Raw genomic sequence first — 17,211 nt, 5'->3', positions numbered from 1 at the left:
TGTGTGTGTTCAGGCAGTTGCTGGCAGGGAGAGATAAGCAGCTCTGGGAGCAGCAGCAGTGAACGTGAGATCAGTGCTCAGTGGCTGTTGCAGAGCTAGGAGGCTTCTGAGGAACGGGATTAGTACGGGAATCAGACACCGGACTGGGCCAATAATTAGAACACACACACACACACACACGATGAAGTGTCTCTCACGTGGCAGTGTTCCACTGTAGCTCTAAGGGCCTGATAGCAGGTCAGCCCGAAGACCCCACCGCTGCGCACTTCACAGGCCTCTGCGGGGCCACGTCTCCCGGGCCTGCAGACCAGGGCAAGAGCTCCTCACTGGAGGTCCACGTAAGCCTGACAGCAGGCCTCGCTGTGCATACAGACTCCCATCAACCCCAGCAGGCAGTCCACGGCGGACACCTGGGCTACACCGACCTTTTAAAACCAGACTGTCATTAGCCAGCTAAACGCCGTACACTGCATGCACCGTTTAGCAGTGAGAAGCTCGACACCACCTGAACACTTCCACAGTTCGAGAACGAGCCGACAGAGAAGACACGTATGTGGGAGTACAGGCATGTGGTTTATTTATGCAACCATGGGAACGGAACACAGAAAGAGGGAGATGGATGGATCATTCCACAATTCCCACATCCACATCTCCACCAACAGCACCTCTGAAAGATAATACCAGAATAAATACTGCAGAAGCCAACTAACTTTCCAGGCATTTACAGCAAAGTCCTGATGAAGTATGTTAAAATGCAATTATGAGGTACTCTTTATAGGAAAGATCTGTGTAGTTCCTCGTAAAGTTTAAATCAGCCACTTGGTCTCACATTTCACATGCATGCAAAATTGATGAAGTCTTCCGCTTGCACTTAAAATCTAGCAATTTGGAATGAATATTTAATCCAGCATATTTTCGCAATAGCCATTAATGGCATTAGAAGATTAATTTAGAATATTACACTGTGTGAGTGACAGAGACTGCTTTCCAGCTCAGAAAAAAATGGTGATTCAGGGGTGTGTGTGTGTGTGTGTGTGTGTGTGTGTGTGTGTGTGTGTGTGTGTGTGTGTGTGTGTGTGTGTGTGTGTGTGTGTGTGTGTGTGTGGCAGGGGGATTACAACCACAAGGTCAACCGCTCCACCCCAGCCCTTTGTTAAGCAGCTCCCCTGCTGTCTGCACAAATGCGGCCTTTATGGGAAGCGTAGGACCCAAATCCATACCACACCCCCGGCCAATGACGGCTCATCAATACAGCCACATACCACAACCCCCGGCTAATGACGGCTTGTCGATACACCCTCATACCACACCCCCGGCCAATGACGGCTCATCGATATTCACTCATCAATAATTGAAGCGGAGGGGTTTCCTCTTGCCCTTAGCAGGGCTCCTAATGGCTCCTCTGGAGTTCTCCTGTCCAGACTACTGCCGTCGGAGGCCCTGTCCAGACCGTCGGTGTATGCGTAAGGATATGGTAGGAGACTGGTGGGGAACAGGAGCGAGACCACGGAGCACGACGCTCTAGCTGACTTAACAGAAGGTCAGAGGTTAGATGACCACTCAGAGTAGGGTTATCATCTGGGACTGATTCTTTAACAAGATTGTAAAAATTGTCATGTACTTCTAGAATAAGGCTGTACATCCAGTTACAACTGTGTGTACATTTTAATTTATTTTTTATTTAGAGAGATTTATTTGTAACTGGTTTTCAGGGTTTATCTGGGAACCCAAATTTTCAAAGCTAATCCTAAACTGGCTCAGTTGAAACCTCAGCAACCTCAACCTCAACAATGCATAAGCACGTGGTACCCTACACAACCCTGAAACCAGGCAATGGAAATACAATATGCCTACTGGACATGATGAAGCATAAATTAATAGGAAAAGAGGCACCTAGGAGAGAACAGCCTTGTTGTGAGCTGCATGCCAGCAAAAGCCGTATGTTCACAAAAGAAGGAACATCGCATTTCGGCTAAATAATGCTGCCAGCCCCTGGACTACAGCAACTTCATTGGTGTAGAATACTAAACCTGTAGAATATAAATATATGGTTACAGACTAGGTAACCATGGTTACAGACTAGGTAACCATGATAAATTGGCAACAACTGCAACAAATGTTCGGAACAGTGGCATCAATGGAAGAACCCTGTGAATCTAACTTAATGCTCGGTAGCACATATAACATGGATCTATATCCCTGAAGCCGACCCCTGATCTGCCACCTTTACATATCCAGCATCTGGTTGTCAGGAGTTACCGGTTTCCCTAACAGCCGTCACCTTGACGGTATTGGCCTATCGTCTTAATGAAAGTGGAAGGAATAAAGTTTTACTTGTTTTACATGGAAATGGTTCTCATTGTTTGAGCACTCAGGGAATAAGACAGAGTGTACTCAGAGCAGAACCTCGGTCACTGTGTGGCTGTGCCCAGCTCTGGCTGGCTGGAGAGCAGGGGGAGGTCCCTGTCTGTCTGAGGTGCAGCATCTTCTGAGACTCTCCGATAGTGGAGAGAGGTCAGGGAGAGACCAGAGAGACTCAGGAGAGAGGGGAGAGACCAGTGCTACTCACATGTGCCACAAGTTTCCTGCCACTCACAATGCCTCCCTTTCTTCTCTCTCTCTCCCTCTCTCTCTGTCCCACCCCCACTCTCACTCTGCATCTCATCATCGAGTGTGAGTGGAGAACAGATGATGAGAAAACCACAGACACACACACACACACACAAACACAAAGCAGTGTATGAGCAGCCCATTAGACAGGAAGCTGCTATCACAGCCCCTCTGGAGGGTTGATAATTACAGTCTGTTATATATTATAATGTATGCATGTGTGTGAGTGCGTGTGTTTTACCATCCTGGTGTGATTTTTTTTCAACCCGATTTCCCCCATATTCATTAGCATCCACTCACTCCTCTCCCCTGCCTGCTGCCAAACTGTTAGTGTGGGGAGAAGGGTGTGTGTGTGTGCGTGCGTGCGCGTGCGTGTGTGCGTGTGTGTGCGTGCGCGTGTGTGCGTGCGCATGCGTGTGTGTGCGTGCGCGTGCGTGTGTGTGCGTGCGCGTGCGTGTGTGTGTGTCTGCGCGTGTGCGTGAGAGAGTGTGTAAAGAGAGACGAGGACAGAGTGTATGGTGTGTGAGAGTGTGTGGTGGGTAAGCAAGTAGTGTCAGTGTGTGAGTGAGTGTGTTGAGAGAGAGGGACAGAGTGGGTAAAGGCGCTGATAAAGGCTGTAATGATGAAAGATGCCCATGGCTCCAACGGATTGGATGAGATGAGATTCAGACAGCTGAATCAACCCAGAGGCAGGGTGCACTGAGAACACACACACACACACACACACACACGTGCAAACACAAAACACACACAAAACCCTGAACCTACAGACACTTGAGCATGATCACAATTCTCATTGTAATGAGTCATTCAGATGAGATTACTCACATTTTACACTCGGCAGTCGCTAAATAAGGGCAGAATTTGTTTTCACATACGTTTCTCCCCCACAATAACAGAGAAGCAACGTGAGCAAGATGAACCTTGTTGCCCTGATGGCTACGTAAAAACCCCTCAAACGAAACCTGCCACTCCTTCGGTCTTTCAGTAGAGAGGAGAGATGGATTTGGGGCATCTATGTTACATGCACTGTGTGTGCAAGTGACAGAAAGCCATACTACAGGGCACCTGATATGAAATCGAATGCCCTTTCATGTACTATGACCAGCTTGGGGGGAACATTTCAGGATCATCTCTGCTTATATAAACTAAACCCAAGTAAGCCTGTGCCTGTTCCGGGTCAGGAGGGTGCAAACCCTCTCAAGCAGGCTGTGAGCTGGGGAGGCATTAACATGTCCCTACAGTACCGCTGGCATGCACTAATACGTTAATCCAATCCAGAGGACACGTGAGCATCCGTCCCTCGATGGGGTGCTCTGAAGCAGGCAGTCGTCGCCTCAGGACTCCTCGAGAGACCTTCTCATGGGAGAGCAGCCCTGAACACGTGCTGGAGATTGCATGCTCTCTTTGTGAAGACAGATGACGTAAAAAAAAGATTTTTTTAATCTTACAAGCTGCTATAAAGGGCTGGCAAATGTTCTAAAGGCAGATGGAACACCACCATGCACTAGGAACGTCCTGGCCGATACTGAAGTGATCGGTGCAGGTCATCACTACAGCCTGCTGGAACAGTGTGTAGTGGTGCCAGCCATTCCTCTCTGGCTGTGCTTCAGAGTTTAAGGGTGCACCTGCCTGGGAGACTACATGTCCCCTCTCTTACTCAGTCTGGGAGACTACATGTCCCCTCTCTTACTCAGTCTGGGAGACTATACGTCTCCCGCGTCTCTCTTACTCGATCTGGGAGACTACACGTCCCCCGTGTCTCTCTTACTCGATCTGGGAGACTACACGTCCCCCGCGTCTCTCTTACTCGATCTGGGAGACTACACGTCCCCCGCGTCTCTCTTACTCGATCTGGGAGACTACACGTCCCCCGCGTCTCTCTTACTCGATCTGGGAGACTACACGTCCCCCGCGTCTCTCTTACTCGATCTGGGAGACTACACGTCCCCCGCGTCTCTCTTACTCGATCTGGGAGACTACACGTCCCCCGCGTCTCTCTTACTCGATCTGGGAGACTACACGTCCCCCGCGTCTCTCTTACTCGATCTGGGAGACTACACGTCCCCCGCGTCTCTCTTACTCGATCTGGGAGACTACACGTCCCCCTGCGTCTCTCTTACTCGATCTGGGAGACTACACGTCCCCCCGCGTCTCTCTTACTCGATCTGGGAGACTACACGTCCCCCCGCGTCTCTCTTACTCGATCTGGGAGACTACACGTCCCCCCGCGTCTCTCTTACTTGATCTGGGAGACTACACGTCCCCCGCGTCTCTCTTACTCGATCTGGGAGACTACACGTCCCCCGCGTCTCTCTTACTCGATCTGGGAGACTACACGTCCCCCGCGTCTCTCTTACTCGATCTGGGAGACTACACATCTCCCGCGTCTCTCTTACTCGGTCACATACCAATACATATACACACACATATTAAAGTCTTTCATGAACACACATGTATTAAAATCCCCTGAAAAATGAACCGACATAGACTGTGTAACACTGTGAGAGAGAGATGAGAAGAGAGAGACTGTGTGCGTGCGCGTGTGCGTGTGTGTGTGTGTGTGTGTGTGTGTGTACATACTGATTGTGCTGGTAATAGGCTAATATAAACTGCACTCAAAACCACCAGCCTAGTTGCTATGGCAACCTCAAGCAAACACACACCCTCAAAATTGCATTCATCTTTCCTAATTTCCCTGATATCCAACCCAACCCCGTTTCGCCACATCTGGATGTATAACCTCGCCTCCGAGGTTATACCACCACTCCGAGCTAATGCTCTGCTGTCTGGTAAAGTGCACACCCATCACCGTTAAACACGGATGGGACACTGCCCGAGCGCTACGGCTTACCTGCCCATCACAGACACTGCACGAGCTCGATGGCTTTCCTGACCAATCGTGCTGGGCCACGATTAGAGGAAGCTGCTGTTCGTCGCTCCTAGTTCGGATGGAGCCAACCGCGCCGGTTAGCCTACCAGGATTCCTACCCCAGCACGCTGTCACGCTCCATAGGGTTCCACTGAGCCACATCAATAATAATTCAACTACAGCAGTGTTCAGACGTGTCTTGGGGATGCCGAAAGCCGCCTGTGTTGCAAAGGTAGTCGAACTTGCAGGACGCCAATGGCACTGACAGCGCTGGGGAGTTATAAAGACCAAGCCATTCCCCGGGGAATTATAGAGCACATCTCTCCAGAAAATGAAGACAAACCGCCACGAAGGCCTATCTGCTCGGCGTATTCGACACAAGTGCGCCTAATTGCTTCCCTCTTATGGCAGTGGAAGGCTCTAATTAACTCATTTCTCATCATCACACGCCGCAAGTCAAACCTCCCACTCCATAAGTTGATTAAACAGAGAGGATGACAGGAAAATAAAATCAAGCGTCATAATTCATTCACGTTCGCAAAAACTTCTCGCGTAACGATCTCAAAAGGTTAGCTGAGAGAAAGATGGGGGGAGCAGGAAGCAAAGCTGTAAATGAGGTCTGCTGAGAGAGAGACAGAAAGAGAAACAAACAGAGAGACAGCGAGCAAGAGAAAGACAGAGAGACTGGGAGAGAGGCAGGGAGAGAAGAAGAGGGCTGGAGTAAGAGAGAAGCAGTGCTAAATAAACCATTTAGGTAAATCTTGATTTTATACATCTTTCCCTTACTGAGCTAGTGGTCACAGCGTTCTCCTGGACAGGGTCTTACTGCACAACGTCAGCACAGTGCAGAACAACCACGAAACAGCCGAGCCGCCCAGTTAATGGCTTGTTAAAAGCTAAAGTGAGATCTCCATGCACTCTTTCTTTCCCAGAAAACAAATGAGATTTGCAACTGTCTCTGCCCTGAATAGATTCCTTTAGTGAATGAGAGATCAAAGCTGCTTTTCCTTTGGGTCTGAATGAGAATGAGAACATAATGTTCATGTTTGCACACACGCGCGCACACGCGCACACACACGCGCACACACACGCGCGCACACACACGCGCGCACACACACGCGCACACACGCGCGCACACACACGCACACACACACACACGCACACACACACGCACACACACGCACACACACACGCACACACACGCGCACACACGCGCGCGCATAAGGGTGAATACACATGCACACAAGCATCCTTTCACAACAGGAGGTGGCCTCCACATATGAGGGTTACATAACCAATATCATCTTCCTCACCATATCCTTGCCTTCTCTGACTCTCCTCCTCTCTACTCCCATGTCCCATGTCTTCATCCTCCCCTCCCTCACTCTGTATTTAGGGCCATGGGAGGTGATTTCTAAGAGTAAACAGGGCTGTCGAGGGTAATGGGGAAATGGAGGCAGGTCACTCACTCTGGGAGTGGAATGGCACTATTGTTTACAGCCCAGTGTCATTAGTGCTTTATACGCTCGGAATTGGACCTTCAGCAATGTGTGGGGATGGAAAGCAATTTCAGTGTTGAGATCTAAATGGGTGAGGTGAGAGAAATGGCTTATGTTCTGTGTAAATGGGACAAAAAAATAAAAAATAAAATGTTAAATGCCATATACATGCACTCAGTAAAGTGTGGCAGTAAAGTGCCATAAATACTCACACTGCTGGAATTCATGAGTCAAACTTTTGGAATAAGAAAATGAGTTCTCCTGGGAATCTTTTGAAAAAGTCACAGCAATTTTACTTGGCATGCCTTCAATAACTCAAATGCCTTCCTGGAGCTGAAATCATATACCCACACACATGCATGCATGCGTGCACACACACACACACACACACACACACACACACACACACACACACACACACACACACACACACACACTCTATAAATGCCACTATAGACTGAGCATCATTTCTCCCTCTTTGCTTGTCTGTCTCTCTCGCCCTCTCTCGTCACACTGATCACAGTAGGCATGGCTGAGCATATGTGTTTCGGCATCACTCCTGGTGAGACTTATCATGCCAATCACACCAGCATTTCTCACCCGGAGTACAGCACCAACATCATCTCTGTGTCTGTCTCGCTCACCCACACACCATCACACACACACACCATCACACACAGTCTCCCTTACTCACCCACAAACACATACCCTCACAGATCTGATTTGCCATGAAGAGAAGGTGCACACAGGACCTCCAACACAATGACATGGCGGTTGCTAGGTAACAGGCTCTAACAGGAAAACAGAGGTGCACACGGAGGGCTCAGCCAAAGCTCGAGAGACAGGAGGAAGACAAAGCAAACATCCCACACTCCCCGAAGACGGGAGCGCAGCAGGTGCTCCTCTCGGCTCCTGCGGGGTATGTTGTATGTCTTAGGCTGCCGAGGCCCCTCCGCTCTTCCTGCTCTGATGGTTGTCTATCAGAGCTCTCAGACAGGGGCTCGGGGCTGCTGCCAACCATTTGATCTGGTACTTGCAGGTTCACTGCATCTGGCAGCACAGCTGAAACAACATGCAGTCTACCAGAGCGGAACCAGTGACGGCAGGGCATTTACAATTTACAGGTTTAAAGTCTTCAGGGTCACAATGGGTGAGCTCCGGGTGCCCCATTGATCTGAGCATGCTCAGTGAGCTGATATGAGCAAATATTGGGAGAGCTCAGAGGCTGTGGTTGCTTGGAGAAGACACACATGCAAACACAGGAAGCCAAAAGCACATGCTCACGCGCATGTGCATTGCGTTCATATAGTCTCACTGACCAGTGAGCTCTGTCTGAGCATCAGTCATACCTTACTGAGAGAGAAGGAGGGAGAGGGAGAGGCAGGGAGGGGGGGGGGCCTGACCTTTTAGCTGCCACTTAGTCATTCAATATCTATATGAGATCTCTGGTCTGCAGCCCACACACATGCACGCACGCACGCACAACCCCCCCCTCCCCATGAGTCTTAAGTGCATCCATCCAGCAATAACCTGCTTACAGAAAATAACACATTCTAGAACTTCCTTTCCCAGTGCTTACATTCCACACTGGCACAACACAGACAACACTGAGACAGCAAGGTCTTGTTAGCAGCTGAATGGAATGAACCTTAGTCAAGAAACATCTCCACACGACAGAAATAGATACAGAATGCTCATGGCACCAGTCACTACCACGTCTACCTTAAAGCCTTCATATGCTTTTCCTCCATCGTTTTAGCCCACCTCCCTTTCAGCTGGGGATTAAGTTTCTGCATGTATGAACCACCCGTTTCCATCACCATGATTCATAGTCCAGACCCTTTCTGTAACCCTAACTGGCCTCAGCAAAGCCCAGCAAAGAGAGTGGAGGGGGGGGTGACCCCAAAGAAACGAGGCCTCAGGCCTCACATCAGGTAACGATACCATTAGTCATGTGAGGAATAAAGGCCAACACTGCTGGTGAGACACGCTGGAGCTACAGTAACCTGGTCCACGAGTCCCACTTCTGGACATCACTGCATTGCAGTTTTGGAAAAGGAAAGGCCCTGGCTAACAGTGCCTTGTCGTCTTCTCTGCTGTCAAACGAAGAGAGACCTAATTACATAGGCAGCTTTTCATGGTCAAATTAGAAAAGTAATTATTTATCCCAGTGATGGATTTTTTCTTCTTCTAGCACTTCATTCCTATGGATATACAACAGGACAATCTTCTCTAAAAATACTTTGCTGATAAGAAACATGTTTATGAAAGTACACAGTTCATCAACGGTGACCAAAAATTGTGATTGTAACAAACAAACGAAGCTCACATTAGCATTTAGAACATACCCACACACAGATAAGCATGTGTGCCCCCCCCCACACACACACACAAACACACACAGACGTAGAGGACAAAGATGATGAAACATGGTGGACTTATAGACAGTAGTCTATTCACAGATTAATATTAAGACCTTTGACTGAATACCTCTGCTGATCTTACAATTTAGTTTCAGCTCACGCATAATCTGTCTGTGGAGAAGGCCTGTGTACTCCCTGCCCTTGCATTTAGTAAGGAGCAGGACATGTTAAGGCTCAGCTAGGGGTTGTAGTTGGGTTCCACCCCAAAAGCGCTGACCCGGACCACCTCCCCCACATCTTCATCCACAGCAAGGCTGGGATGAGCAGGATTTCGGGGAATACATATGAGCTCGAAAACTAATTCTAAATTCTAAATCAATGACTATCAGACAGTGTCCTTGCTCTGCTCTGTGTGTGTGTGTGTGCGCGCGCGTCTCCAATAAGGTCTGGTGCTCATGGAGGGGAGCAGGTGCAGCTCTCAGGGCCACTCACACCAGAGGGGCTTGACACAGTCAAGTCCAGAATACAAATACAGCAACAAAGCAGGCCATTCAGCTCAGAGACTGCTACAGGGGCAGAGGTGGGTACTGGGCAGGACGTGGAGGTGTTGCTGATCACCATGGAAGACCCTGCAAGGCACCACAGACCTGCTGGGCTGACCATGGAAGAGCCCACAAGGCACCACAGATCTGGAGGGCTAACTACAGAAGAGCCTGCACTGGGCAGCACTGCACAGTGGTGTAAACATCAGATTACACTGTACTAGAGAGGAGAGCGAGATATGGAGGTCTGGAGAGAGAAAAAAGTGCGTTAGCACTGCCAAAATCTGGTGTATGAATGGGAATGAGAGGGGAAGAGAGGGAGAGATATAGAATGAAAAAGAGAGAGAGAGAGAGAGAGAGAGAGAGAGAGAGAGAGCGGAAGGGAGGAGGTGTTCCTGAATCAATCATAGCAAAATGGATGAGAACACCCACCCCTCCCTCTCACTGGGTGAGGGAGAGCTAATTAATCAGTCCACCATTCATGTGTGCACTACTCCACCTCAGTCTCTCTCTCCCTTGTGTCTTTGGACCAGTGTGTGTGGTGTGTGTGTGTGTGTGTGCGTGCGCATTAATAGGATGTGGCTTTAAGAAAATACACCTCATTGCTGCATTCCTGAGTTTGCTGAGCAATTTGATCATAATGACCTCACTTATCAACAATCAGCATCCCGTCCAATTATGTCAAAGAGAAAAATTCACCCCTAAACTCTTCCAGAGATAAACGGGGGCATCTGGAAAAAGCAAGCGGTGGGAAAGAAAGAGAGAAAGAGACAGAAAGAGAACAGATATCAGTGCATATCAATAGAACATATCAAATAACTTGCAGTCTTATAGTTCTGAATTTTCCCACCATCCTGACAATCTAAAAATGTTCCAAGCAAGTGCAAAGAGCCTTAAAGCCTCTTCCTAACATTCAGTTAAAAAGAATCAGAGATCCAGACATGTCTATATAAAGTTAAGAGAACAGCTTTAGTTTAAATGATGCTTCAGTAGGCTGCAACATAGAGAAGTGAACTACAGAGTTCCACTCCCTGCAACATGTCCGAGCATGTCATCACGTCCACATCCATGGCTGTGTTGCCGTGGGAGACGCACTTTAAGCTCTCTCACATCCCATTCCTGCTCCCGGCTCTTGTGCCCCTGCGCCAGAGAGAATTCCTCCATACGCACTGTTTGTTTGCTCTCGGATACTTTTCCGGTGTTGGAATTATTTCCCACATTGCATCCCTGACCTCCCAGACGACCCTGAGTGCGAATCCTGCGGAAAACTTCCTACTTGCGCACACACCCAGAGTGGCATGCTCCCACCCGTCATGTCCTCACCTGGGAGTTGGTCAGTGCTGAGGGCCACAACTGAGCACAGCCCACTGCAGGAGGGGAGCCATGAGCTGAGAGAGAGAGAGAGAGAGAGAGAGAGAGAGAAAGAGAGAGAAAGAGAGAGAAAGAGAGAGAGAGCGAGGGTGAGCAAGAGGGACAGAAACACAGGGAGGGAGAGAGAGAGAAGAGTGGAATGTGAGAGAACACTGGCACTTGTACCAGACCCTTGTCTGTGTCCTCATATGGACTGGAGACAGAAAGCTCTTGGCTCAGAGGAGGGGGTGTGTGGGGCCTGACACAGCCCTGTTTACCATCCCTGAAAAACCATTACAGAAAAGTGTGGAACAGGAGTAAATCCTTAAAGCCCGGTCCGATACCTAAAATCGCCCCACCATGCCCCCCTCTTGCCGTGTGGAGAGTCCCGGCCGGCGCCGGACGCTCTGCTTGCCTCTTTCTGGCCTCACATCTGCTAAATCATGTTTCTTTAAAACTTATGAGTCATGGTGCAGAGGTTAACCGATGCCAGGACCTCAGTCAGAACAGAGCTTCCTCCACTCACCGTAATCCAGAACACGCCCCTCACACATATAAGTGGGGGGGACATGAGAGAGATTGAGGGAGAGAGGAATCAGTGCTATATAAGGGCTTCGTTTCTCGCCTCCCAGTGCGTGAGAGAGTGTTTACTCTGCTGTTGCTCATCTCCACTCTTTAAGAGCCTGTGGTGAAGACCTCTCCCCTGCACACGCCACGGCCTCACCCACTGCCCCGTAGGGCAGCTGCTGGAGACCACAGGTTGAGCGAGGAGGGTAGAGATGTTTGTTACGGTGCGAAAGTTTAACGAGGTCAGTGTTTGGTAGAAGTTGGTACCACTGCTGGAATGCCACTCTAAGCCCCTCCCCCGCACCCACAATCCCCCATCAACACACACACACACACACACACACACACACACACACACACACACACACACACACACACACACACACACACACAATTGAGAGATTCATTCCACTTTGTCTTTAATTTTAACTTCGATTACTCGAATCGTTTTCAGCTCCTCTGAACAGGAGTCTCTTTCAAGCTCGTCTCCTGTGCCTTCTCTTTCATGATCCCCCTGCTTACAGTGATTTGCGGAAACCAACAGGAAAGGAGGGGCTCTCTCTCTCTCCCTCCCCTATTAGCCGAGAGCCTCACAGGAAGTACAGAGCAATAAACACCGCCCACTGAGCTCACATTCCCTCGCTGCCTTGCCGGTCCCACACAGGCAAAAATGGTGAAGATTTGCCTAATTTGCTAGTTTGTTCACATATAGCTAGTCAGCTGTATGAATTTGGCCCCTTGCCTCTCTGGTTTTCATTCTCAACACACTCAGGGGAGTCCGACTGCTTGTCTCAGTATGTTCCTATCTGGCGGCTGTTGCTGCATGTGCGCGCATGTGCGCACACACACACACACAGACACACAGACACACACACACACACACACACACACACACACACACACACACAGACACACAGACACACAGACACACAGACACACACACAGACAGACCCAGCACCAAGCCCAGCTCCCAGCGCGGCTGCCTGAAGTTCACTCTGACCTTTACAAACTTTGGCATCTTTGGAGCGATTAGGAGAAACAGTCTCTTTGCCTGAGGGGTAAGGGCTCACCAGAGCAACACATCACACCGCATTACTCACACAGCCTCGTACCGTTAGCCTGGTCTGCACCATCACAGCTAGCGTGGGTTTAATGTAGCGAATCGGACTGCCAGGGGATGTGTAGCAGTGTGAGTGAGTGGTGGAGGGGTGGAGCAGCAGGGGGTGGTGCGATGGAACAGGGCCACAGAAAGCAGGGTCTCCCAGAAACCGGCAGCCCTGCGGGGCACCGGCCAATACTAGTCCTGCTTCTATAAACATGAGGGCACACTGTCTCCGTGGTGATTTGACGGGGGGGGGGGGGGGGGGGGGGAGTTTAGGAGGCGTCATGCAGCTAGCCCAGACTATTCATGATGTCACCGGTTTTTCTGCTGGAAAGCCAAGTGGAAAAAGTGCCACAGTGATGACATCATACACCAAGTGAGCATCTTACATCACTTACTATAGTTACACCTGATGTTCCCTATGAGCAGAGGAGAGCTTTAGAAGTCTGTTCCACTGCATCACCATGTCTCTTTTTCTGTCTGTCTTTCTCACTCACTCAGTCCCCTCTCTCTTTATTTCAGAGATACATTTACTGGCATGACAAATATTATTAGCCTACATTTGCATTGCCAATGTACATTCAAGTTCATCAAATTTTCTTAATGCTTTCTGGTGTTTAAAACTATTATAATAGAGTAGAACGATTCACTGATATAATGAATATACAGTAGTTTACATTTATGTTTATGGCATTTAGTGATAGTGTAGTGATAATTACAAACACCAAAAACATTATTTAAAGATGAATAAGGCAGGGGAGTTCTACCATAGGTAGGCTTGCCAACCTCTCATGGAAAAGGAGAATGCTAATGTAAATACTGGCATATAGCCAATTACACTGCACTGAGAGGAACTGTTGCACAGTTTGGAGAGAACTGAACCATCACATATGAAACCTGTTAGAAGTGTGTCCAACCAATCTACTCCCAGAACACGTGGGCTACAGGGTATGTTGGGTAATGTAGTTTGCAGTGATTCCTGAGCTGATACAGTAGAAACCCCTACTGAGGCTGATACACCACTGTTTCAACCTCCACTGAAATGCAGCAAGTACCTGCGCTCAGGCATTACAGAGGGAACTCTGGGTAGATAGTAATTACTGCATGATCTCCATGGGGAGCTTTGGTAATTATGCAGCCACTTCAATTAACAGTTTTTCTTTTTAAAGTTCAGATTTGGATTTCAGCTGTAATGGACTTTGTTTATTGAGCTCGAGATGAATGATTTCTGGATGTCTGAGCCAGTTCCACTTTGACCATGTTCCTGAGCACTTAAGGAGCCCTTGGGGACAGTGAGCCTGGTCAGCTTGCAGGGGCTGGAGACAGCAGGAACACTTGGGTATTACATGGCTGGAGCTGAGCCAAGACACACACACACACACACACACACACACACACACACACACACACACCACATGCTTGTGCTTACCAATGCCAAACCCCACCTGTTCAGTCAAATAAGGAAACTTAAGTCAGACCAAATTATTGAGCACCCCCCCCCACACACACACACGCACACACACAGACACAGACACACAGAGCCAGGATCCTGAGAAGATATCTGAAGGCCACGGGACAGAGCTCCTCTGAGCTACTTCCTGCTCGAACCATCAACTTACTGACTCAGCATTTTCCCTCTCAGCATGGAGGAAGGGGCCTGATTTTGCCTGGAATTTTGATAGGACTCATCTGAACGCATTAGCGTTCAAAAGATGCTGGTTTGTCTGCGGAATGCCTGCGTGCCAGCAGGTGCCAGAACAAACATCACTGGAGACATGGTAAACTGGAGGCTGGAAACTGGAACCCAGTGTCTCATCCCAGCCCTCTGATTCAGGCCCACACGTACCACAACACTAGCCCACAGACTAACGTAACGAGCTCTATTAAGATGTACATAGTCTCGTACATACTCATATTGCTCAGCACATGCCTGTGCCCTCCTGCTAATGCCCTCATATAGAACACAACAGATACATGGAAATCAAGAGTGGGAAGCCACAGGCATGAGCTGTCTCACCCATGGTAAGCGGTATGATAAATTTCATTATTAGATCCACTTTCAACATTTCTGAGAGTATTCGGTTAGTGGAAGAAAACGACAGGGTACAGTTTACAGCTAACTACAGCCAACACACACCCACTACCACATACACACCCCCACACCACACACATCCCAGAGCTGGAGTCGTTTTCCCCTACTCTCACCTCTCCCTGCAGCCCAACACTGTTGCCTTGCCAACAGTGGATGTGAGCCCACAACCACACATGACCTGTTAACCACCTACACCCTCCCTCATTCTCTTACTCATGCTCTCTCCATATCTGTTGCCATTACGTAGCACTTGCTTATAATACACAGGCGTCATGTAAACCCTCCTAACCCCTCCCCAACCACACACACACACACACACACACACACACACACACACACACACACACACACACCCACCAGATCCCACCTCCAGCCCAGTCTGAGGCTGGTGAGCTGGCTTTTAGAGTGGAAACTACACACTCCGCTCCATTACTCTGTCCTCAGACTGTTTCCTAAAACCATCATGCAAAAGTAACTTTTTTTCAACTAAGGAGGAAGTGGGAGAAACTCTTGTGTAAAAAAAGTAGTCAGTCAATCTTAATACACAATATGGCATTTTAAAATGAAATGATTTAAGACCATTCTAGATTATATAGTCTGTCCTTATGTCATTCTAATTTGTTTCTGCTCACTTGTTTTGGTGGACAACACATATGAGGGTGAAAAACTATATTGTTGCCATACCTTCGCTTTGCTTGTCAGCTGCCCGTAAAGCCCATTAAAGTGATACTCAAACTGAAACTGGCAGCACTTCCTATTTTATATTCCTTTTATATTTAATGATTAACTGAGTGAATGGACCTTAAATGTTTGAATAAAGGCCCATGCTACAATATTGATGGAGCTATTCATCACATAACGTTTAGGATAAACCTGCATTAAATCATATAGACATCTACCCACCCTTTTACCCATGGTCTACCACGTATTCTATTGCCTTGTGCTTAAAGCTGCTATTGGCAGGATTGAGAAGAGAGTGGACTTTGTACGAGTACAACCTCCAGGACCCCACCCCCACATCTCAAGCCCCGCCTCCAAAGCCCCTCCCTCCGAATCTAAGATGCTTAGATGTTTGATAAGACAAACAAGCCATGAATAGCGTGGTCATCTTCTGCTTTCATGTCAAATGTAACCATGTGCACTGGAGAAATTATATTTTGTTCATCAAAATGTCTGTACTGAGAAGGAATGACAAGTTGACTATGACTTGAATGTCCAAATCTTGACGAAGCCCATTCTGAATGCCTATCACAGTGTGGTTTAAGCTCCCCACTGTCTCCTACAGAACCCACAGCTAGCGGTCGTGTCACCCTGACTTCATTACTGAACTCTGACCGTTTTACTCGCTTCTCTTCATTTAAATCAGCGCACTCTCTGAAGCATCCAAAAGCTCTGAGCTTGACAAAATGTGACTCGGAGACAGAGGAGGAAGGCGAGACAAAGAAACTTCTCTGGAGACTTCAATTCACCTACACACAATGCCATCAGTAAGACTGAATTCATCTCTCCGCTATGCAGCATGTCTGCCTGGGCAGGGTTGAGAGATCAAAAGCATTCACCTTAGGGAAAAATAAACAAAAACCTCATCATAGCAGTGTTCATTGAGACTAATGGGATAGGATTTGCTAGCAGTGAGAGACAGGGGTGAAACACAGTGAGACAGATGTCAAACAGACAGAGGTTTACAGTGAGACAGGGTCCAGAGAGACAGGGAGGTGTTTATTAGACAGGTTTCTGTAACCTGTTTCAAAAGGGGAGTAATGATGAAATGGTGCCAAGAGACAGGCTTAAGGATGAGATCAATTTGGGATGTCATCCTGGTGTACTAAGTGCAGTGGGTCTGAGAACCCTGCTAAATGACAGCAAACCCACAGCCTACTGCAGTGTGGTTTCACTTGCAGAACGAGACCTGTAGCCTATTCTACACTTTACTACACACCTTTGATATATATGTCATAGCTATGTTCATTATGCCAGTTCATTGATTCAGCGATTCATTTATGCCATCTGGTGTAATCTTTCAACAACAGTGACTCATGTTTCCAAGTTTTCCTGCTTTCTCGTCCTGGATCGTGTCTACAAAATCTCTTCATGGAAACCTCAGCTCCCAGAATTCTGCAGTTCCCAGAGTTTCAGTTTGACAGACAGCAGGGTGACCTGCCCGAGCCACCCGTCAGACCCACATGCTTTGGGCAGAAAAATTTGGAGAAGCAT

General features: G+C 48.4%; 1 protein-coding gene across 7 annotated transcripts in view; it reads right to left on the bottom strand.

Annotated features, from left to right (window-relative positions):
• The window catches only part of peak1 (pseudopodium-enriched atypical kinase 1), a 52,475-nt gene that overhangs the window by 29,697 nt on the left and 5,567 nt on the right, over window positions 1–17,211 (bottom strand). The window contains exons 2-3 of one of the 7 annotated variants that reach the window (XM_035535704.2): window positions 11,210–11,274; window positions 10,485–10,617 (exon numbers count right to left, since the gene is read on the bottom strand). The exons of 2 other annotated variants lie outside the window; for them this stretch is intronic. The gene's annotated coding sequence lies outside the window, so the exon portion shown is untranslated. Of the gene's footprint in view, window positions 1–197; window positions 311–10,484; window positions 10,618–11,209; window positions 11,275–17,211 lie in introns of those variants that run through there. 4 more of the 7 variants (XM_035535691.2, XM_035535692.2, XM_035535708.2 and 1 more) reach the window with 4 other exon arrangements.

Source organism: Electrophorus electricus, chromosome 4, assembly GCF_041902795.1.
Source record: "Electrophorus electricus isolate QZ-2024a chromosome 4, ASM4190279v1, whole genome shotgun sequence".
NCBI lineage: Eukaryota > Metazoa > Chordata > Actinopteri > Gymnotiformes > Gymnotidae > Electrophorus > Electrophorus electricus.
The sequence above is the reverse complement of the archived record's forward strand: the minus strand, read 5'-3'. Positions and strand labels throughout refer to the sequence as shown.